The 24,460-nt window shown below is 47.6% G+C and overlaps 1 protein-coding gene across 2 annotated transcripts in view; it reads right to left on the reverse strand.

Annotated features, from left to right (window-relative positions):
* LOC105466699 (adrenoceptor alpha 2A) overlaps positions 1–24,460 on the reverse strand; it is a 66,326-nt gene that overhangs the window by 32,157 nt on the left and 9,709 nt on the right. Inside the window, exons 2-3 of one of the 2 annotated variants that reach the window (XM_071069154.1) lie at positions 24,075–24,134; positions 22,275–22,400 (exon numbers count right to left, since the gene is read on the reverse strand). The gene's annotated coding sequence lies outside the window, so the exon portion shown is untranslated. The remainder of the gene's footprint in view (positions 1–22,274; positions 22,401–24,074; positions 24,135–24,460) is intronic. The other variant, XM_071069155.1, reaches the window with a different exon arrangement.

Raw genomic sequence — 24,460 nt, forward strand, 5'->3', positions numbered from 1 at the left:
AACTGAGGACGTGATAAAGGTGACATCTCAGATGAGTGAGGAAAATATAGTTTAATCAATAAACTGTATGGGACCAACTGGGTGGCCATCTGGAGAAAAATAAAGTCGGATCCATACCCCACACTAAATTTCAGGATAAATGTCAAAGGGATCAAAGACTTAAAACTAAAAACTATGAAACTATGAAATGCCTGGATGAAAGCAGCAGAATTCCTATATAGCCATGGGTAATATCTCTAGCCAACACTCAAATTCCAGAACTCATAAAAGACTGATCCACTTGATTAATAAAAATTAAAACTTCTGCATGGAAAAAAAAAATAAGCAGGCCAGGTGCAGTGTCTCATGCCTGTAATCCCAGCACTTTGGGAGACGTAGGCAGGAGGTTTGCTTGAGGCTGGCAGGTCGAGACCAACCTGGGCAACATAGCAAGACTCTGTCTCTACAAAAAAGTTAAGACTTAGCCAAGCATGGTGGCACACACCTACGGTCCCAGCTACTTGGATGAGGGGGGAAGATAGCTCGAGCCTGAGAGGTCGAGGCTTCAGCAAGCTGTGATTGTGCCACCTCACTCCAGCCTGGGTGACAGAGTAAGACCCTGTCTCTCAAAAAATAATAATAATAAGCAAGAAAAATCTAAGCGGACATATTTATAAGCCATATCACAAATTGAGGGCTAATCTTTCTAAAATGTACAAGCTCTTACAAATTGGTAAGAAAAGGATAATCACACAAATGGATGTGAGTAAAGAGTTCATAGAAAACAAATTTACAGTACCACAAACCCCCGTGACACAGGTTTACCCATGTAACAAACCTGCACACGTATCCCTGAACTTAAATGTTAAAAGAAAACAAATTTATAACTGACCCTTAACTCTATGAAAAGATGCTCAACCTTATTCATAATAAAAGTGCAAATGAAAACTACACTGAGATAGTATCATTTATCTAGCAAAGTTGGCCAAGAGCCAAAAGTTTAAGAACTCACTCTGTTGGAGAGGCTGTAGAGAAACAAGTTTCCTCATACGTTACTGGTGGGAGAACCCCTACAGAGGGCAATTTGGTAAAATCTATCAAAATTGCAATGCTTATACCCTTTAACCCCAGTAATCACACTTCTAAGAACTTATCCCACAGACAGACTTGCAAACATGTGGAGTGACATATTTATAAGGTTATTCACTGCAGCGTAATTTATTATAGCAGAAGAAGTCGGGAAACAAACGTTCATCAATAGGGACTGGTTGAATAAATTATGATGTTATAGTACATCCATCCAACAGAATATTGTGCAGCTGTTTTAAAAAAAAGTAAGAATCAGGAAGCTCTTTATGTGCTGACATAGAAAGAGCTCCAAGAGATATATTGTTTAGGGGCAGACCAGTGTTTACATTACACTGCTTCTGGTATAAAAAACTGGGAGGTGAAAGGAGTTTTAAACTAAAATTTATAAAACAAAAATGAAAGTGCTTCCCTGTGAAGGGTAGGGGGTGGTAATTGCACAGAAGTAAAACTGGAAGGGAGATTCTTCACTCTAAACCTTTTTCTCTAACCACATAAATATATTGCCTATTCAACAAAATAAATTTAAAAATTGTAATATTATGCTTTCAACTTTCTTCATGATTTGCCAAGTACTGTGTGAAAACAAATATCCTTCCCCACTTCCTCAGCCGCCTCCTATCCCAAATCCTGGAGTGAGGCTCAGGTACCATTTAAGTTAGGAAAACAACAACAACAACAACAACAACAACAAAAACACGGAAGGTTAAAATAACTGATGGGTGTGTTACTTGGAAATTACAAGGAGGGGCAGGTGCCGTGGCTCAGGCCTATAGTCTCAACACTTTGGGAGGCTCAAGTGGAAGGATCACTTGAGGCTGGGAACTCAAGACCAGCCTGGGCAATACAGTGAGACCCCATCTCTATGAAAATAAAACATAAAAAAAAATTGCGAGGCATGGTGGCCTGCCTGTAGTCCTAGCTACTTGGGAAGCTGAGGTGGGATGATCACTTGAACCCAGGAGTGAGCTATGACCACGCCACTGCCCTCCAGCCTGGGTGACAGAGCTAGACCTTATCTCTAAAAACTAAAAGAAAAAATTTAAAAACCGCAATTTTGCATTTTGATGGGGCTGTATCAGAATGTCCCACATACAGTCACACAGATAGGAAGAGAGGGGTGGGAGGAAGTGCTTCGGATTCTGTACCTGGGCTGCAGAGAGTACCCAGGAATAGTATTCAAAGCACTTCCTCCCACCCAACCCCCACCCCACCACATGCTTTCCCTCCACACCCCCCAACCCCTGCCCCTGCCCCTACTGGCGGGCTGTAGCCCTGCTTGCTTGCACCTTAGAATCACCTGGAAAGCTTGAAAAACAATGCCAATACCCCAACCACACACCAAACCAAGCAAGCCAGCTGGCCCTCCCTCGCACCCAGGCACTGGCTGGGGTTGTAGTGTTTGATTAGTGCCTTACTCTCTTAGACAGTGAGCTTATGGATGCAGGGTTTACCATTGTATACCATGTGCCAAGCAAACAGTTGGTATTCAATAAGTATTAGTTAAATGAATGATAATGGGAGGAATTGTGGAATCCATGAAACGATGAAAGGAAGATGACAAGGCAAAGAGGCGAGGCAAGGAGCAGGCCCCTCAGGGAGACCCCATTAGGCCCAGCAGCCCACAGTGGGGGGGCCAGGACCAGGGCTGACATCCACACCAAGCCCTGACCCCTTACTTGGCTGTGATAAGCAACCTCTTTTCTCCAGGGAGCTGATGGATCCCACCAAGGGCTGAGGAAACACTGGTCTTCAACCCTAATCACTGAAGGGTTTCTGAATGGCAGACACTAAGCACAGCCCAGAGGCAAGAAGCAAGGCTGGGCTCCTCTCCTCTGGACAACACTACTTCCAGAGCTCCCAATGAGGACTGTCGTATTTGCACATGACAGAAACTGGCCAAATGGCAAAATGCCATACAGGTTACCCTACCGGCTTTTGGGCTTTCTCCTGAGCATGCTGAAAGGAGTCATGAGCTGCCCCATGGATTTAATATACTAGATACCCATGATACAAACCAAGCTAACAAAGTGGTCCCCTAGGAGATCAGAAGTGTGGTCCTCTCCTTTGGAAAACACTTCTCCCTCCACCCACCAACATCATAGCCCGGCAGCTCGTTGCCCAGGGAGGTGTTGGGAGTCCCAGCAAGCCAGAAGGAATGGACCAGTGGACTAAAGGGCTGTAAGAGCTAATACCGAGGTGGACACAGGATCCAAGTTGAAGGAAAGTTGCTTCCCAAAGCCAAACCCAAAGTGGGAGAACTGCACACCCCCCAGTCCTGCCCTCAACACTAGCAATATAATGAATGAGCATTTACCAAAGGTTTTCGTGAGCCTGGGGCTGTGCTAAACCCTATGTATGTATTATCTCTAGGTACTCTTATCATCCCCATCCATCAGATGAGAAAACTGAGGCACAGAAAGGCTAAATAACTTGCTTAAGTCTTTGAGGCTTTGCCGCCCAATGCAATAGCTGCTAAGGACATGCCACTATGGAGCCCTCGAATGCAGCTAGTTTGAACTGGGATGCGCTGTAAGCACAAAATACACAGTTCAGACTTAGTATTTTTTAAAAATGTAAAATAGCCCATTAACAATGTTTATATTGCTTGCATGTTGAAATAACATTCCAAATCGATTGGATTAAATAAAATGTTTTACTAAAATTAGCTTCAACTTCTCTTCTTAGTTTTTTTAATGCGGCTACTAGAAATTTTACAATGACACAGGTGGCTCCCATTGCATTTCTACTGGGCAGCACTGCTTTGAGGTGTAAGTTAGGGAGAAGGGGGCATGGGACACCTTTTAGTCAGGCCATATACTATTGATGGCAAACACATTTCGCACAACTTTCCGAGGATGTGCCTGTGTCCCAAATAGCTTCAGATTGTATCCAAACTGTATTATTTGCCTGTCAGTATTAATCTTGTTTCTCTACTGAGCTATGAGCACACAGAGGACAGGTAAACTCCAGGGCGTGGTGCCAGCCACCCCACATGGCCTTGGTCAGGGTCAGCAGAGAATAACCATGGCAGAGCCCCAAGTGAAATCCTTGCTGCCCCCTGGGGGAGACTCTGCGGGACCAGATTGAATGTGCTGACCTTCCTCGGCCCTGTGAGGCAGCCTCACCAGCTCAGCCCTGTGGGAAGAGATGGGGGAAGGATCTGGGGACACTCGGAGTGGCCCGAACTCTTTCTGCTCATTACACATGCTCAGCCCCAGGGGGCCCACAGACTCCCTTCAAATCCCGGCTCTGCTTCTCACGTTCTGCCCTTCCTGGTCATGAAATGGGAGGGATGGTGGGCTGCAATGGTGGCTCTGCAAGTGTCACCCTCCCTCCCTGCCTTTCCCGTTAGCCAGAGAAGCCGAGTGTATTAGTCCATTTTCACACTGCTATAAAGACATACCTGAGACTGGGTAATTAATAAACAAAGGAGGTTTAATCGACTCACGGTTCTACATGGCTCAGGAAACTTACAATCATGGCAGAAGGTGAAGGGGAAGCAAGCCCCTTCTTCACAAGGCAGCAGGAGAGAGACAGAGTGCAGGGGAAACTGCCCCTTATGAAACCACCAGATCTCCTGAGAACTTCCTAACTATCATGTGAACAGCATGAGGGAACTGCCCCCATGATCCAGTCACCTCCCACCGGGTCCCTCCCTAGACTCATGGGGATTACAATTCAAGATGAGATTTGGGTGAGGACACAGAGCCAAACCATATCACCAAGTGAGAGAATGATAACAGGGTCACAGCCAACTCTGTAGGGAAGCCTACACCACAAGTCACCTCCACGAGATGCCATATTCCACACAGACACACAAATTATGTCTACTAGCCACCCAAGAAAAGTAAAATCAACAGACCAGTGAACACTACATTTGGGGATGCAGCCTGGTGGAGCTGGGGATCTGGATGAGAAAGAAGCAGGGAACGCTCCCCCTACTCAGCATGGCGCCCTGGTGTGGTGGAAGTTAATGCACACAACTCATGCCCTGCACATGCTGTTCCCTGCCTGGAACAGCTGCCCCACCCGACTAACTCCCACCCTTGCATGTTGGGCTCTGGCTGCCCCTCTGTGGAACCGTCCATGCCCTGCCACCTGGGAAACGGTGTCTCCCACCTCCATCCCACTGCCACCCCTTATAATGCCCCCCACGACAGTGCCCAGCCTGGTGCCACCCTCCCCACTTGGAGCGGAAGATTAGACACTTAGACACGAGGCCCTTCTTGGAGAAGCCTGTTCAGCACTGAAACAAGCACCGTTTTATCTCAAGCTTCTCATTTTTATTCCAAACACAAAATAGAGAAGTTTTATCAAGCACATTTAATCACCACTCTTCCTCCTTTTCTCACATTCCAACAAACGCGATTTAAGCCTTGGCAGGCTCGAACAAATGGGAATCAAAATTCAAGTCACTTTACAACACATCCTGGAGTTCATTCATCCTCATGTTGATTGCTTCAGTCACCCCTCACCAAGCGTCTTCTGGGAGCCAGAGGCAGTGCTAACACCGCGGCATCCCATGGTCGTCTCTGCCCTCCAGAGGCTGCCGGTCTAATGGGAAACAGCTTGCTGCATCTTTAGTTGTCTGTCTATATGTCCCTGTGCTATGACAGAGAAATGAACAGAATGCTGTGGGAATACAGATGATGGAGAGAAGGACTAATCTGTCTGGAGGGATCAGAGAGGACTTCACGAAGGAAGTGACATGTTAGCTGGATTTTTTTTTTTTAAATGATAAACTCAGGTTTGTTGCGCTGGGTTGAACCTATGAAGGTAGGACCTGGGAAGGGGGACAGGGGCAGATGAAGTTGGTGACTGTATCTTCCCGGCCATTGCTGGGTTCTCAGCACCCTAGGATCTGCTGCCCAAAGGCCAGGCTCCCAGTGAAGTTCTAGGTGAGACCCAGTGCTGGGGGGCAGGGTCCTCTTCCTGACAGTGCAGCCTGTGGGATCACCTGCAAGGTCCTATCGTGGAGGCGGGGGCTGCGATGTTGGCCTGCGCTGGGGCCAGCCTCCTCAGGAAGGTGCCTTGTTGGAGGAGGTGGCAGCAGCCTCCCCTTTCTTCTTGATCGGGGCCTTCAGCAGTGTCAGCTTCTTGGGCAGGCTGTTGCTGGCTTTCTTCACCACGTCATGTTCGATCTTCTTCCAGATCCTGACTTCTAGGTTCTTCTTAAGCTTTTGTTGCTGACCGACGCGCGCCTTCTTGGGAGCTGTAACACGACCGTCTTTCCTCAGGCCCCGGTTCCTTTCAGAGGCCGCCGCTGCCTCTTCAGTGGCTTGTGCGCCTGGAACTCGCGCTGCCCGTGCGCTAGGATCCAGCACGCGGCAGAAGAGGTCAGCTGGATCTTAAAGGATAAGAAGAAAGGAAGAGATGTTCCGGACAAAGGGAACACACATGACAATGCAAGAACGTAGGAAAGGGCACTGTGAATTCCGAACACAATGAGAAAAATTCCGCACACCTGGACTCTAAGGTGCAGGTGCAGGAGTATTGCTGATGATGCCGGGGAGGAAAGCTGGGTCCACGTGTTGAAGGGCTACGTGTGTTGCTGTAGGTGGCAGGGAGCTGATGGTATCTATTTTGTAGAGAATTCACTCTGGGCAGGGCGCAGTGGCTCATGCCTGTAATCCCAGCACTTTGGGAGGCCAAGGAGGACGGATCACGAGGTCAAGAGATCAAGACCATCTTGGTCAACATGGTGAAACCTCGTCTCTACTTAAAATACAAAAATTAGCTGGACGTGGTGGTGTGCGCCTGTAGTCCCAGCCACTCAGGAGGCTGAGGCAGGAGAATCGTTTGAACCCGGGAGGAGGAGGTTGCAGTGAGCCGAGATTGTGCCACTGCACTCCAGCCTGGCGACAGAGTGAGACTCTGTCACAAAAAAAAAAGAAAAAGAAAAAGAAAAAGAAAAATCACTCTGAAAGCTGGGTGAAAAGCAAGACCATTCTGGAGAGCATAACGTGCCCTACTGGGCACAGCATATTGGACCCTTGTAGAAGAGGATTGACTTTTTATGTTAAGGGTCTTCTTGCTACAGACTAGACAGACAGGAGTGGGGAAATTAAATTTAATCTCCTAAATAGGGGATGGCGCAGATGTCCCCACTCCTGCCTCCCATGGCCATGACAGGCATTGCTAATCAATCACAGCACTACTTTCTGCTGAGTCTGGTCTCAGCCCCAGATTCTTCCCAATACAGAGCTCCATGTTGCCACCACAATTTAGCCGAGGCAGCACATGAAATGAAGCATAGTTTCCATTATTACACCAGGGAAATAAGCCTATTATTGACGTTAGTCCAAACCAAGCAACATCAGCTAGGAAAGCTTAATGTAAAAGTTCCTGAGAAGTACTATTCAAAATAAACACAATGAGTTGGAGGGGAAGAATCAAGTTCACAGCCTTGAGAAAGTAGCATTTAAAAGTGGCTGGGGGCGGGGAGGTCTTGGGCCTCGAGATTAATTTTTTTCCAGTGCAGCAGACTCACAGGTTAATCATCATAAAGCTGTCACTCTCTCCACCCTGCTCTTGGAGGTGATAAGCAACATTCAAGGCCTTGCCGCCGCAGGTTTTACCTTCCAATTTGCCCTTTCACCTGCAGGAGAAGGGAGTTGCAAAGTGCAATGTCAAAAAGAAATCAATTGGGATTCCTAAAGTGGGTGAGGGGGTAGCCATATTCCTGGTCCAGCCCAACAAGTCGGCTGTTCCCCTGGCTAGAACGAGGCAAGAATCCATCTGGTCATGGCCCCCTGCCCTATCTCAGTCCAGAATTCCAGAACAACAGCAGGGCTCAAGTTCTGAGGATCCGGGCTTTGTGCTCCAGGGGTGGCCTTTGGCAAGGAAATGGGACAAGTAAATACCACATGGGTCTTTTGATCCTCTGTAGTTGACCTCTGCCCAGGGCCTGCATTTCCTTTTCACACCTCCCAGCCCCACCCCAAAAAGCAGAAGGAAAGCAATACTGTCCCCTGGGGTTCCCACCACCAAGTGCCCAGAAAAACTGGAAAGGTGCAGGGAGAAGGAGTCCCACCCCATTCCCCTGAGCATGCGTCCACCTTCTGTGCAGGGTCCCACAAAAAACTGCCTTTTTGCTTCCTCCTCACCTGAGTAGGAGGCCCCAGCAGCTATGGCTGGTCCCTAATAGGGTGGGAGCCCAGCACCCCAGACCCTAAGTCAGCCAGCATCTGTGAATCCTGAAGTTCCCTGACCCACAGCAAAAACCCACAAGGACCCAGCAAGCAGGGCGGGACACTGGAAATCTCAGCCAGTGTGGACATTAGAACTGGAAGACATGCATGGGAGGGAGGGTCCTTCTAGACCAGGACTGAGTCCCCAAGCCACTAGAGGCAGAATCCTTAACCCCAGCCTCAGCTTCCTCCTCTATAAAATGGGAATTCTAACACTGACTTTGCAAGTGTATTGGAAGGATTAAAAACTGGGTACAGGAGGAGCCACCTAACAGGGTAGCTGGCACACAGCAGGGGCTCAGCACATGCCCAGCTGGCTGTCTAGCTGGACCATCCACCTAGACCATGTGAACGGCAGGAGGCCAGGAGCCGTGGCTCATCCGTACAGGGTGGTGGGGAGGTGGCTGTTTTCACTACCAAGCAGAGAGCGAAGCTTCGGCCATGGAGCATTCAACCCCTCAGCCAATGGTGACCCCTGAGGCCCATGAAATTTCAAGGAGATTCTGTAGGATTAGGAACAGAAGGAACTGGGCCAGCCTCCATCCAGCCTTTGTCTCTAGGACAGTGGCCTTTGTGAGACACACTCACTGCCAGCACCCCCACCTCCCGGGCCACCTGAAATCCTGGCAGGGTTTGTTCTCCTTTAAGCATGGCCAGGTCTACCCCAGAGCTGGGCAACCATTCAGGGAGTTCCCACAGCATCTGCCTAATGTATGCACCCCTATCACGTCAACCTCAGGCTGGGGTGGGACAGTCTGGGTAAATGGTTTAATAGCAGGACAGTCACATGCCTGATATTCACTGCACCTTCCTCCCTTTCCAGCTTTCCAGTCTCAGCCCAGACTCATGATAGAGAGACCCATGCATCCCCTGGCAAGGGGGTTCCCCAAGCCATTCAGCTTTGGCCCCAAATATACCCAGCAAACTAAAAGCTCATCAGAAGGTTGTCTCCACCCTATTTAGGGACCATCTTGTGCTCTTGGCACTCACTCTGGGAGACTATGCTGTATCCCACACAGCTTATCCAAAAACGATCTTCCCATTTCATCAAACTTTCCCTGAAAGCACTTGGGTAAACATTGCCTGTGACATTAAATTTCCAGTGTTTTTTTTGTGTGTGTGTCCCCTACAGATGGGACTCTAGACAGCTGCCCATTGCTTTGCTGAGGTGCCAAGATAATTTCCTTCTTAGAAACTCACAGCTCCACAAATGCCAGCCATTGTCCAGGTGATGCCAGGTCAGACTCCAGCCCATGGCGGCAGATTCTCTTAATCCCCTTTCACTGCTGAAAGGACATGCACATCTCCAAGTCACTGCAGCTTCCAAAATGCTTTCCCACCTTGATCTCTTTTGGTCAAAGTTCTGGGATTTGGGGTGGGCAGAAGCCATCATCTTCCTCCTATAACTGAGGAAACAAATGGGCAGAAAAGTAGCCCAGGGGCTCATGGAGCTAGAAGTGGCAGAGAAATGGCAACGATGTCTCTTGGCAGATCCAGAACACAACAGACACGTCTGTGCCTTGAATTTTTAAACTATTTACATATTCTTTAAGCTCATTTGGCTGCAAGTTGAAAGAGATAACAGATGGGACCCTCTGGGAAGGAGAGAGGGGAAGACTGGGCAAGATACACAGAGAGATGGGACATCTGCAGCAAAAAGTAGTATTCATAGTATGAATAGGGACCATATATTGAGCACTTACTACGTACTTCCCATCTATTATCACATTCTACTCAACTTGTGACAGGATATCATCCCTATTTTACAGCTGAGAAAACTGAGGCTCAGAGAAGAGAAGTGACTGTGCAGATACTCACCCAACAGATGGAAAAGCCTGATATACATCCATGTTTGTCTGAACCCCTGACCCATCACATCAGCCACTACGCCGCTCCAGTTGCAGTCCGGTTCTGCCATTTCTAGCTCCATGGGGCACTGGGCTGTTTTTCTGGCCCTTTCTGTTTCCTCAATTGTAGGAGGCAGATCATGTCTTCTGCCCACCCCAACTCCCAGAATTTTGACCAAAAGAGATCAAGGTGGAAAAGGATTTTGTAAACCTGCAATGAACTGGAACTGCCAAGCATCTCCCGGCCTTCCTACTGAATCAGAGCAGATTCCTTCAATGGAGGACGTTGCCCCTCTTTTCTCCCACCACTCTACAGGGCACTGGTTCCTCCTGTTCTATTTGGAAATGGTTCTAAAATCAATAAGATTGTCAGCATCGAGCCCCAGTCATGCCAACATCAGGCACCTGGAACCCTGAGCCCTGCTGGTCGGTCAGCTCATCGGCCCCCTTGCATGATCCAGAGCAATTACATGCTTAAAATTCAAAGCCAGGTTGCACAGGGCCCCAACGTGGGAAAATGTCATGATTTTTCCCATGTGAACAAGTGACACAAAATATGAAAATAGCAGAGGGACTCCACCCCACCGCTGATTGGTCTCGCACAGCTAAAAAGGAGAACAGGGTTTTATGACGGGACAAGATCAACAATGAATTGGCTTGTAGGGAGGAAAAGAGATGATATAATATTTTCTTGAGCTGAAGGGACTAAAAATAGTGTGAGGTTTTCCAAGTGATGGTACTTGGTGGTGGTGGTGGCAGTGGTACTTCAGGATGTGGCTGCTAATCGTATATTGCAATAGCTATTGGCATGTTCAGAGCCATTCACAGGGACTGGCTGCTCACCCAGCTCCAGCAACAAGGAACAAGGAGAGGGCCACCTGTCCCCATTATTGCACCTTTGCTCCTGCAGTGCGCCTCCCTGAAATACCCTTCCTTCAGCCCACACTGAGTCCAGACATCCCATGTCCTGAGCTCCAGCCAGCTCCTCCGGGTGGCATTTCTCAAACTTTTCCCCAAATCACTCCAACAGCAGAGGAGAATTTGCAAGGGGCTGGGTGAAGGGTGAAATTTGAGACGTGCCTGTCGACACCAACACAAGCATGAAATTTCCTCCAAATCTCAGTTTCATCCCAAGAATTCATGAAAAGATGTCATTTACTGTAAAAAGTTTAAACTTGTTTTAGTATTTAAAAATCAGTTTGTTTCCCGATGTCATAGTTATGTGGTTACTCAGAAGGGCTGTTTGCCTTGTGCCGTCAAGAGCTCCTCGGCCCAATGCTGCCAGTGTGGAGTGCCCCTCAGTGACAAAACAAAGGCTTTTGCTGAGGACCTCAGAGCTCCTATGGCCACTGAGGCAACTCATTCACTCATCCATCAATTCATTCATTTACTCATCCAATATGTATTTACCAAACTCCTCCTAAATGCCTACTCTCAGGGACACAGCAGGAAGGAGTCCAACCCTCCAGGAACCCCATCTCATGGAGGAGACAGACAAGGAGACTGTGTGTCACAGCTTGGTGACAAGTGCTCAAGCGGAGACTAATCAAAGGGACTTTGGAAACTGGGCACTAGGGCTCAGGAAAGCCTTCCTTGCAGGGAAAGTGCAAGCCGGGGTGCAACCCAGCCTAACAGTGAAGAGCCATGTGTCATAATGGGGCAAGCCAGTTAACCACTCAGTTTCTTCATCTGTAAAATGGATATAATAGAATCATATGGTTTTCATGAGGATTAAATGTATTTAATTAAAGCAGTGCAAAGTGCTTACTATGGCACCTGATCCGTACTAAGTGTTCAATAAATATTACCTGTTGAGCTGGGACCTGAGGAATGGGTGGAATTGGGACGTCGGGGTGAAGGACAGAAGGAGGGGAAAAGAGAAGAGTATGTTTCATACACAAGGAACAACACACTGAAGAACAAATATTCAATACATATTTCTTGAATGAATACATTCTATAAGGGAAATTAAAAGTAATGCAATCTTGATAAACCACACCCTTTGTCTATTTTTTCCTGGTGAGTGTGTGTAGGTGGCACTGAGTGGCACCTGAGCCAGGCACCCAAAGGCAAGCCCACTGCACCTTTCTAAGAAGGATGTGAACTTCTTAAGGGCAGAGATCGCATCTTTCCCCTCTTGGGATCCCACATCTCTGAGCTAGGGTGAACTGCAGGGTCTTATTTTTTGATCTCCAAGGGTGACTCATTCACCCCTCTCCTCCCTCTTTTGGGTATTTCACCACCACTTCCATCCTGGGGAAAGGCCTTGGCCAAGATCATTGGAGAGATCCAGGTGTCCCACTTCCTGGAAGGACCTGAGTAATGCAGGCTGGGGGCAAACAGCCCTGGATTTGTATTCAAGTCCTAGCTCTGCCAGCAGGAGGCTCTGGGTCCTTGGCTGAGTCACGTGGGACACCAATCCAGAGATGGTGCTCCCATAGGAGCAGACTTCAGAGGTTTTGATGGGAAAGGATGACCAACCATCCTGGTTCTCCCTGGACTGAGAGGTTTTCTGGGATTTGGGACTTTCAGTGCCAAAACCAGGAAGGCCCAAGGCAAACAGAGATGAACTGGTCACCCGGCAAGGTGGCCCCAGGGAAACCATTCTCACTCCCAAACTTGTTTCTCCTCTCCCACATTCTGCCCCCTCTACCTCCCCAGACCTGAGTCGCAAGTCAGCACCAAATAGCATCAGAGTCCTTTAGCTTCTTGGCTGACTCATGGATCTGTGTCTTTGCAGGAGGAGAGAGGATGAGGAAGAAAAAGTGTCTGGCATTGCCCCCATGATGCTTCCACACTCGAAGTTGGCGTCAATCCGCTGTCTGAGGGGGAGGACTGGGCCATGTTCTCTCAGAGTCCATGTAGGGCCAAAACCAGCTAGCCAGGATGCTGGCAGGGCAGGGGAATGGAGAGGTTGGTCCACTCTGCTCTCAAGAGGTCAGGGTGATGGAATTTATGACCTCTGGTGGCGCTGAGCCCACCACTCCTCCCCATGAGGGCTAATTGAACTGGTCAGTCCGACGCTGACCCGCTAGGCAGAGTGTGGGCAGGAGGCTGCAGGGGGGTGCCTTCATCCAGGTCCCAACCCCACCCACACTTAGAAACCCAGGACAGTCCCCTTGGGCCGCTTTTCAGATCCCCTTGGCATGTCCGCCTCAGAGATCGCAGCAGGCTCTCCGTCATCCCATCCGAGAGACCTCTCGTGTTTTCAATTACCAATCCCCATTTACATCCTGGCTGGGGCTTGAATGCCAGGCTATATTAGGCCATGCAGAGCCAGGCCTGTTATGCTTTCTTGTTAGCCACATCACATCATATTTTTATGATGCCAGTTTTCTTCCTGAGTTCTCTAGAACCACTTCCATTAAAAAAAAAAAAAAATCACACTTGAAGGTCCAAGGGCCCCTGTAGTTCCCAACACAGTCTGGAAAGGAACCCTCTGAGACCAGGGACAAAGAACTGGATAAATCTGAGGCAATGAAGGACGGTGCCTGTTTTTTCCATCCCCTGCAGCTGCCTGCATCCACCACCCCAAAGCCCGACTGCGCCTCTGGTTCCTTATGGCCCAGAGCAAGAAGACAAAGATCCAAGACTCTTGTAGGAACCAAATGCCCTTCCTTGGAGCAGCCTCTTCTGTCCCTCCTTGTCCTTCTGCAGACCCCCAGCACTTCAGTGCGGGGCTCCTGTGCTCTGTCATCCACCATGTCCATCAGCACTGTGGCAAGGAACATTAGAATTTGCAAAGTGCTGCCTCACCTGTGGTCTCCTTAGACTTACCTTTGGAGTGAGGTGGTAGGATACCCATTCTACAGATGAAAAAGTAGAGACAGTGGAAAGGGAGATGGTGTGCTCAAGTCAGGAAGACAGTAAATAGGAGCATCAGAGCCCCTGGGGCTCGGCTCAGGGACCAGGCCCAGCTGCCTATACAAGTCTACACACTTGGTAACCCAAGAGGAGCTGCTGTACATTTGAGTTCCTTTCCCAAAAGTACACTCCTGGAGGTCAGAAGTCCTGGAAGCACTGTGCCCTCTGTACTGCACTCCCTTCCCAGGCTCCTCATGCCCAGGACAGGTGGCTTCCATAGGGTTGGGGGCTGGGGCACCCAAGAGGGAAGAAATGCTCTCTGTGACTTTCCACTTGTTCTCTGCCCCCAATTTTATAGTAACTCTCTCTCTCTCATAAACACACACACACACACACACACACACACACACACACACACACACAGAGGCACATCTGGGATCCAGAAAGAGACCCCAGACCATCTCAGGTGGGGAATGGAAGGGCAGGGTCACTCCTCTGGTGAGCTGTAAGTTTCTTCCCTGGTCAACAATTGAGCATGCTGCCAATGTGTTGGGGGCTATGGTTGAGGAGGGGCTCCCAAGGAGGCGCAGCGGGCGAGCTGAGGCAGAAGTGGTAGGAATAAGGGCCTGCTGCTTTGAGAGCAAGGCTAGGTCTTTCTGCCTCCATGAGATCCTGAGGCTATGGCTGCAGACAACAGAGGATCAGGGACCAACTCCAGGTGTCCTCCATGCTTCCCATCCAAGAAGAACAAGGGCAAGTCCTTTGCCCATAGTTCTTTGGCCATTAGCCCCTCTATGTCCTTCAGACCCCATGGGGCAGGACACAGACCACCTAACAGAACTGGCCCAACAGAAGAGTTGGCCCAGGGGAAGGACCCCACATCACCAGGGCAATGGACCTTGGTTAAATGGCCGTGGTTGCTTCCAGGTCTCTAGCTCCCCCTCAAGCCATGAATCCAGGTCCATTCTCAGTGAAGCTAATGGGCCACATGAACCTTCCTCGTACAAAGAAGCAAGGTTCTAGCCTCCTTATTTCACTGAACCCCCACTCCCTGGGCCACCCCACCCACACCTCTCCTCCCATCCCTAACTTCTGCCCTCAGGCTCTTCCCTCACACCTACTGGCCAACCCCATCACCATGGCAGCAAAGGCCCAAGGGTCAACAAGACCGTACCCAACACCCTCGACATGTAGGCACTGTGCTAGACCTCGAGTGGGGAGCAGGATAGGCACAGCCTTGACCCACCCAGCACTTTCAGGCTAGAGAGGGAGGAAAGGCTTACATAGACCAAAAAATAATAAATAATCAAATAATATGGTAAGACAAGGATCCAGAATACATCCCCTTTCATGGTGTGATGAAGCAGCCCAAAAAGACTGTAAATGGGAAACATGGAGGAATTTGGTGAGCCAGTGACACCCCAGCTGGTTTTGGAAAGACAAAAGAAATGTGATCCCCAACATTCCTCTCTTCCTCAAGACAGACATTCCTCATTCCTCAGGTGAATGAGGAACACAGGTGTGCAGACTTCAGGGTCCACACATTTGACCACAATGCTCCTTTATTATTCACTGCATTCATGTACACACATAGATGATTTACAGAGATTATTGGCATTTACAGAGTTTTGTGCCCAAATACTGTTGCATAGTTTTGAAAGCTGAACTTCTATAGAAATGTGAGGGGAATAAAGCAGAATATTTAAGTGCAGAAAGCTGGCAGCCCAAATGACCTATGCTCTCAGCTCATCTGGCTTCACTTTGCCAACTAGATCAAATAATGTCCCCAAAATGCCATGCACAAAAATACATACACATTCCAACAATGTCTAAACCCATTTCTGGAAGGTTTCACCATGAAATAAGTCACTTGGTGGCAACAACTCCTGTTACAGGACAGCCAGGATTTGGGTCATGCCTCTGGGACGATGATGGCGTTGTGCTATTTGCAGAGCCAGGAAATAGTTGTGAGAACAACTGCTCTGTCCTCTTTAGAAACATGCAAATGGTAAGTTGGACCCCGAGATTGGAAGCCCAGATGGTCAGAAGTCCTCTACCTCCTATCCAGTAACATAAGAGAATCCCAGAAATTGATGGATAACTGAAAGTTCCTCCCACCCTCCCAAGGAGTTGTTCCAAGTAATCTTATATACTTGACCTGTTGGCCCCCATAGGACAGCATGTGGGTTATGGGTTTCTGACCTTGGTTTGATGGACTCTAGATAAGTTCAGTAAGGCAGTGTCAACTTAGTTTGAATTAGAAAGTTGATCATAACACAAGGACAAAGTGACACCCAACTAAAGAAGCAAAACAAAGAAACTCACTTCAAATTCACGCAATCTTTGAGCATATTGATGAGGTGACTTTGACCCAAAGGTCACAGGGCTATATCTGTCAGGACTTCCTTGTTGTAAGTGACAGAAAACTCAACTCAGATTGGCCTAATTAAAAGAACGGGAATGTATTGGCTCATGAAATTTTTTAAAAGTCTAGAGATAGGTCTCACTTCACACACAACTAGATTAAGGACTCAATTGGTGTCATTAGGGCTCCATTTCTTTTCCTCTTTCAGAGTTCTTCCATCTTCCATGGTGCCCCAGGTTGTGGATGGACATGGCACATCCAGTGGGAAAAAACACTGCCTCTTTCTCAACAATTCCATTGAAAGTCTTCTGGCATCTCATTGGCTCTGACCAATTCAGGGATGGGCCCCTGGCCCACTCATTGTGGTCACAGTGGGGGATACAATGGCAGGCTACAAATCTGGGTTTAGCTCATAGAGTCACCTTGGAGCCCACCCCAAACACACCAACTGAGAGCAATACATAGATGGGAGTGAGGCTATTGCCAGAAGAGGGAATGATGGCTGGGAATGCAAACCACAGACATTCACTACATAACAAGCGGGTTGATTTTCATGCGTGGCCTCTATCCCACACATGACCCTGATGAGCTACAGACAGAATCCAATCCCTTCAATACCATCACCATGGTTCTCTCCGCCCCAGTGAAAAGAGGTTGCTGGGAGTGCTGCAGAAAAGCAGGGAATATGCAGAAGGTACAAGAAAGTCTCCAACCCCACAAAGAGCCTGGAGCTGACACCTCACAAAGAGTGTCATATGTCTACTGCTTCCATCAATTTTGCTCCCATCCTGCTCCCAGGCAGGGAAATTGTCCAGATCGCATCTGCAAAGCTGAGATCAGCAGAGTCTGAGTCATCCCTGCCCCATGATAGTAGGAGCCCAGGGCTGGGTCAGAGAAAATGTGCATAAGACATTCTTCATTGTATTGCTGGGATAGAGAGTGAGGAATCATTATCACCGAATAGGTATCATCATCATCATCATCATCATCATCATCATCATCACTAAGAGGAGACAAAACCCATAAGACAACAACAGCATGTACCGAATACAAACCAAAACAATTAAAAACTGAGAGCAAGTAACCACATTAGTCATCAGGACAACTGAAGTAAGATTGGGCAGCACGAGGCAAGTGAGTTGCGGTGAGTGATTCAGGACTAACACCGTGAACAGTGAGCACAGGCCCGAGATGCTGCAGATAAGCAAGTGCAGTGACGGGGTGCCAAGACCCTGCCCGACCCAGGCCACACAACAGAGAACCCAGAAGAAGTGGCTGTGAATACATGCCCAGGTGACCCTGACTTTGAGGCTCTGCTTCAGCAGGTTCCATGGAGGGTGGCATGGAGGACAGGAGTCACCCAGAGAGCAAAACAAAGGCTGACATTTGTTGCTGCACACACAAAGGATGACCAGGAATGGTACTGTGAAGCCCGGAGCCATATGAGCTGATTAGTTCTGACCCCCTTCCCCTTTCTGGTTCTTCCCTACAGATCCAGGGCCATCCTTACTTAACGAGCTGAGACTACCTTTTGTCTCTGGCCTAAAAGCTGGGACAAGAACACCTTCCTCTAACTCCACTGTCCTGAGCACTGGCAAACTCCTAGATCAGGGTTCTGTTTTCAATCCCTGTCCCTGTGTTTAAAAGCTAAGACTTTCCCCCAACTCAAAACACTCATTGCCATATATATAGATATATAGAGAAAGATAGAGGGAGGAAAGGCATATATATGTATAGTATATGACATGTTTGTGTATCCCATACACACACACTTGTGCATGAACACATCCACTCCTCCATATCCTCAAGATCCTGCACAAAGCTATTCTCTCTGAGGATTGTTCCACAACCCTCCAGGCAGTGCTTATCATAGCCCTTGACAGCCTATAGGTGTGTGATGGTTACTATTAAGTGTCAACTTGATTGGACTGAAGGATGCCTAGACAGCTGGTAAAGTATTGTTTGTGGGTGTTGTCTGTGAGGGTGTTGACAGAGGAGATTGACATTTGAGTCAGTGGCCTGGAAGAGGAAGACCCACCCTCAATGTGGATGGGCACCATTTAATCGTCTGTCTGCATGGCTAGAACAAAGCAGGCAGAAGAGGGAATAGCTGGCTTGCTGGGTCTTTTGGTTTCATCTTTCTCCCATGCTGGATGCTTCCTTCTCTTCCTCTGATGCCCTTGGAAGGCTGCAGGTTCTTTGGCCTTTGGACTCTTGATTTACATCAGTGGTTTGCCAGGGGCACTCAGGCCTTGGGCCACAGACTGAAGGCTGCACTGTCAGCTTCCCTGCTTTTGAGGCTTTTGGACTGAGCCACTACTTGCTTCTTTCTTCCCCAGCTTGCAGACAGCCTTTCATGAGACTTTGCCTTCTGATCATGTGAGCCAGTTCTCCCCTATACACTCCCTTTCGTACAGACATATATCCTATTCGTTCTGTCCCTCTGGAGAATCCTGGCTAATACAAAGTGTATCCACACAAGTCTTTGTACATCCCATCTTCACTCTGGAGTTGTTTCAAGCACAAAAATGCATCAGAGCGACAGCTCTTGGGAAGTCAAACACCTGCAGATCTCATCAGGTTTTATCTTAGCCCTTGTACCATATCAACCACTGATAATTTAAGAGCAAGGACTTTGCCAGCCAGGAGACAGGCTCTTCCCTGGTGGACAGCACTTCCTCTGTCCTTAAAACATAAGCACTTACGTTCTCTTTCCTGTGGAACTTAGTCCCTGTGAGGTGAGCGATTTCCTCTGTCTTTGTGCACATCCAGTGTGGAGCAGTCATGTAATATGTGTGCTTTGTCACACTCAACACCATGTTCTCACTTTTACATTCACCATTCCTGCATTAACGTGGTTCTCAATGGTCACGTCTACTGACTTAAGTGTATTTCATCATATTAACTCATTCATCCACCAAATGTTTACTGGATGCCTACTATGGGTTGTAGGTGACTGAAACTCAGCAGGAAACAAAGTCCTTGGATGTGGCATCATAAACATGCAGCCACAAGCTATGGGAAGAGCTGTGGACTGTGCCCCTGAAGAAGTGGTAGAGCAGAAACTGAACTCTGAGTAACCTTGGCATGTCACATAGATCTACCACAAAGTCAGAATGACAATATGCACCCACTGGTGGGACTGCATGAGAACTCAGATATGAAGAGGGCATTGCAAACAACCCTGATGGATATGTGGTGTTATGAAAATATGCCATGTCCCTACGAGTAGACATCAGATAGTTTTCAATGCTTGTTAACATAAACGGCATTATTGTGGGCATCTTTTTTTCTCTTAATATTAGTTCTTTAGTGAGTGTTTTTCAAGAGTGCGACAATGGAGAAAAATAATATTGTAAGTAATGTTATGGCTCTTCTTACAATATTGCCAGATTTCTCTCCAGAAGATAAGGCCCAATTTGCATATCATACCAGTGTGTATGAACACATGTGTTTCTAGAGGGGTTATTTAAAATATTAGCACCCAATAGAGCATGAGCATGCAGCAGTCAGAACGGACACCTGCTGTCGACCTCCAGCACAGCCGTGGCTTTCCTGGCCTTGCGTTCTGTGATTTCTCCTTTTTACTGTGATTTTATTATGTGACTTTATTATTTCCGTATTTTTTTTTTACTGTGAGATATCCTACAGTTGTTCTCAGGCTCATTTCTTTCATTGCTAGAAAGTTCTTCCATTAACCAAATGGAGATGCATTTATTTCCCTATGTGCCGACCATCAACATCGATATCAGACTCCTCTTATTATAAGGAATCAGTCTTAAATGTGCAGGATTGGAATTTTTTCGGAATATTTTCTACCTAATGTCTTTTCCCATCGTGTTGATTTCCTTTTTGGTGAGACTGTTTTTTTTCTGCTGTAAACATCTATTTTTGAATTTTCATGAATTGATTATGTCCATCTTCTCTCATCACAGCCTTCATTTCTTCAATAGACAGTAACATATCTTCCCTCTAAACTGGAGACACTATAGTGTTTCCTTCTTGCTTTCAAAGAATTTTTCATTTTGCTACAAAAGTTATACATGATCATTACAGAAAAATGTAAGAAGAAAATTTTAGGAAAAAATTGACTGCAAAGGTAACTACTAACAGTCTGTTTTTCCAGTTTTTTTGTCTTTTTATTTTTCAATTTCTATGAGATCATACTCTGCTGGTTATCATCTGTCTTTTTCTCTTAAATCTGTATTATGAACAGTTTTCACATAGATTTGTTTTCTTCTTAAATACACAAAATATTCCAGTATATAAATGAAATAAATGTTGCAGAGTTAATGCCCTATTATTGGTGAGAACTACTGATTCTAATTTCTTGCATTGTCTATAACACAATGAGTTACTCTAGTTATTTACTTTATCTCCAACATGAAACTCAGGACAGGAATTAGATCTTTCCCATTTTGTATCCTCAGGACTTAGCATAGTGACAAATTCACAGTAAGTGCCAAATAAATAAGTAAATAATAGCTAACCATTACTGAGCAATTACTTTGCACCAGACATTGTTCTAAACACTTAATTTACATTAACGTGTTTGTTTCTTACCAAACAAAAAACAAAAATTTTTACATATGAGTAAACCAAAGCATAAAGCAGTAAAGAAATTACTCCAATTAGTTCCCTTCACTTCCTCCTATTTGCTCTGCCCTTTCAGAACTTACAGTGGGACAAAAACAGGGAACCCTGGTGCAGCCCTGAAGTGAAATATGGATCCACAGGCCACATTCCACAAAGCTAGCAGAGCAGGAGGCAAGTGTTGGAGATGGGATCCAAGAGTGTCCAAGATTACACAGAGGCAGCCCTGCCTCCAGACCTGTAGCTCACAGGACCAAAGCCATCTTCTATGTCAAATTCTGAGTTATTACTGCAAAGTCATCACCTCGTTTAATTCTACAGCAGCCCCATGAGATAAGTAATATTTTACCCATTTTTACTTGATGCCATGGGGAAAAAAACAACATATCCAGGGTCATGTAGATTGTCAGAGTTGAGGCCAGGATGCAAACCCCAGTCCCTCAGACACCAAAATCTAAGCTCGTCTTAGCCCCACGCTGGAGAGCTTTGGAGAACTCATGAGTTAGGGGCGGCTTATACGGTAGAAACCTTTCCCTCTAAGGGGAAAATCTGCATTTCTCATGATTTCCGTTAGGTTTACGTTTTTTTTTTTTTTTTTTTCTTTTTTGAGAGAGTCTCCCCGTATCACCTAGACTGTAGTGCAGTGACGCAATCTCCACTCAAGGCAACCTCCACCTCCTAGGTTCAAGCGATTCGCATGCCTCAGCCTCCCAAGTAGATGGGATTAGAGGCATGCATCACCATGCCCAGCTATTTTTGTATTTTTAGTAGAAACAGGGTTTCGCCATGTTGGCCAGGCTGTTCTTGAATTCTCGGCCTCAAATTACGCGCCCGCCTCAGCCTCTCAAAGTGCTGGGATTACAGGCATGAGCCACCACACCCAACCCTTTTGGTTTAGATCTGAAACTCTTCTGACCAAAAGCTCTCCAGCAGTGGGCACAGAAGAACTGGGGAAGATACAAGTCTCTAGCCCCAATCCATTTGAATGAGAAGAAAGAGTGACGAAAAGACCCTCCCTCAGAGCTTTCAAGAATGGGAGGGCAGGGGGCAGGCCCATGAGTAGCTCCTCTCAGCGGCAGCATGGCGCCCTCCACCATGTACCCCCATTGGGCATTTGACACCTTTGGAGAGGGGGAGTGGAACTGACAGCAAGACAGACCCAAGGATTAAGCCTCAGTATAACTGATGCCAAACCCCAGGTTCTTTCCACTATTAAAATTTTAAAGTATGGTGGTGTCGCTTGGCTTTAAAGTTTGGGTGTGATTTTGGGAGGCAGCAGAGGGAGCATGTATGTGGCATTCCACATGCAGGAGAATCGAAGCAGAGTTATGGAGGCAGAAATGAGCATTATGTTCAGATGATAGTTAAACCAACCTGTGGTACAGCGAAGCAGCAAGGAGCACTAACCTGGCATCAGGAGACCTCAGTTTCAAGTCTAGAAATGCATCGTGGTCGTTCAGGTCACGTATGGGTCTTGGAGTTCTTCTAGGCCCACCCTCTTGTGCTATTGAAGACATAAGGTCTTCCATCAGGCTGTAAAGAGAGAAAGCTAAGACCTAAGAGGTCAAATCTCTGTCACAAATCACCCTAAAACACTGCCCAGCCCAGCCCCACTCAGCCCAGAGCAGTTACGGGAGCAAAAGGAGCTGCCCAGCTTCCAAACTGGAGAAGAAAAGGTTAGCACTAATGAGCCCCTACCAGATGCCAAGCGTAGGCCTAAGCAACCTACCAAAACACTGGCAACTTCTTCTACAAGTTACATGTGGAGAAACTGGTGCTTAGCCCTCTGTTCAAGGTTAAACCAAAGCTATGTGATGGAACCAGGATTTTAATTCCGATCTTCCTGATTCCAAAGTTTCAGCTTTAAAGTGCCCTTCTCAGGAATACCAGCCATTCCCTCCAAGACCTGGGACATGCACAGTGGGACGCTGTCAGCACCTTCAGAAGAGGCGAGGTGCTACCCACACTATTGGAACTGGGACTTTGAGGAAGGATGCCTGGAAGGCACTGCTGGCAGAGGACCCCTGCAGCCATTGCTAAGCTGTGTCCAGACAGGGAGAGAGCAGGGAGAATCAGCACATTCTCCATTCTCACTCCTGCACCCTGATCTGCTGGTGGCTGCTCTTAGGCAGAACTCAGAGAGCACAGAAGAAAGAGTAAGGGGGCAGCTCACAGGGCTCAGCCCTCCAGGGCCCAGCATAGACAAGGGCAGAGACTATAGTGGGAGGGGCAAGTAGAGAATGTCTAGTGTAGAACCCAATGCTCCCTCCCCAATGCCTTCACCTGGGCCACCCTCTCTGGGAGCTCCTGGGAGGGATAGCTCCATTCCCAGCAAGTGTTCAAAAAGGAAGGATTAGGTTTCAGGCAAACAAGCAAATGTGGAGGGTCATAGGAAAAGGCCCAGCCGAGAGCAGTGAGTGTGCTGCTGAGAGCTCCTCATGGCAGGCAAAGTAGACATCCCTGTCAAGTCACAAGTTCCCTAACTTCTTGGAAATGGATGACTTTTATCTTTGAGGGCCTGAACAGCCTGGCATAGGAGTCAGCAGTGCGAGTTCCAGATTTTGGGCTTATCAGATCTTCTGATTCCCAAGCAGAATCCATGGAGTTGGCAGGGGTGAGTCCTTGCAAGCTCTCATTCACCCTTGATAATCAACTAGTCTTTGGGGACATGATGTGCTTGTGCTCCACGGTCTCTCCTCAAATCTTCCCTGGCCTGTTGTGTCGATAGACGGTGATGTTCGGAAACAAGAAGCGAGTCAGACCAGGTCAGGTCCCGTGGCCTGTTAGGTCAACATACCACCACGACCGACCGAATTCACATTCCAGGAGATGTTTGCATTTGACCATGAACAGGAAGCTCTGAGCCAAGGAGAAGATGGAAATTCACAGAGGGTAGGCGCAGTGGTATACAGTATTTTGCAGGTAAGGGAAGCTCTAAAATCCCAATATCTGGGTCTGCACAGAGACTGGCACTGCCACTGGGTGACCCTGAGGGAGTGAGGGTTCCTGGCCTTCCCTGTGGTGTCAGCACCCTAGTTAGGCTATTAACGCTCTGAGTTACTGCTCCCAATACCCCTCCCCTAACAGTCTCCACCCAGCAGCCAGAATGATTGTTCTGAACCAAAAAAAAAAAAAAATCTGATCATGTCCCTTCCCTGCCTAAAACACCTCTAATGGCTCCCCAAGCCCTCAAGATAAAACCTTTACCTGTGGCTGCATGATCTGGACTGTCCTCCTCCAGCCTCGCCATTCTCACATCTCATGGTCCTATTAAAGTGGACTTCATAAGTTGCTTGAACATGCAATGCCCCCCACCCCTAGCACTCCCAGTCCCTTTGCTGGACCTATTCCTACCCATCTCTCATCTCTCATCTGACTGCACACTTCTCTAGGCTCCCTCCCCAATGCCTTTACCTGGGCCAGCTTTCCCCATGGTGAGCCCACCCACCCTGGCACCTGCATCACTAGGCTTACCACTTGCTGGAGCCCACAAAAGAAGAAGCTTCCCCCACAAAAGAAGAAGCTTCCCCCACAAAAGAAGCAGCTTCCCCCACAAAAGAAGCAGCTTCCCCCACAAAAGAAGCTCTCCCCCC

The sequence above is a fragment of the Macaca nemestrina genome, chromosome 9 (genome assembly GCF_043159975.1).
Source record: "Macaca nemestrina isolate mMacNem1 chromosome 9, mMacNem.hap1, whole genome shotgun sequence".
NCBI lineage: Eukaryota > Metazoa > Chordata > Mammalia > Primates > Cercopithecidae > Macaca > Macaca nemestrina.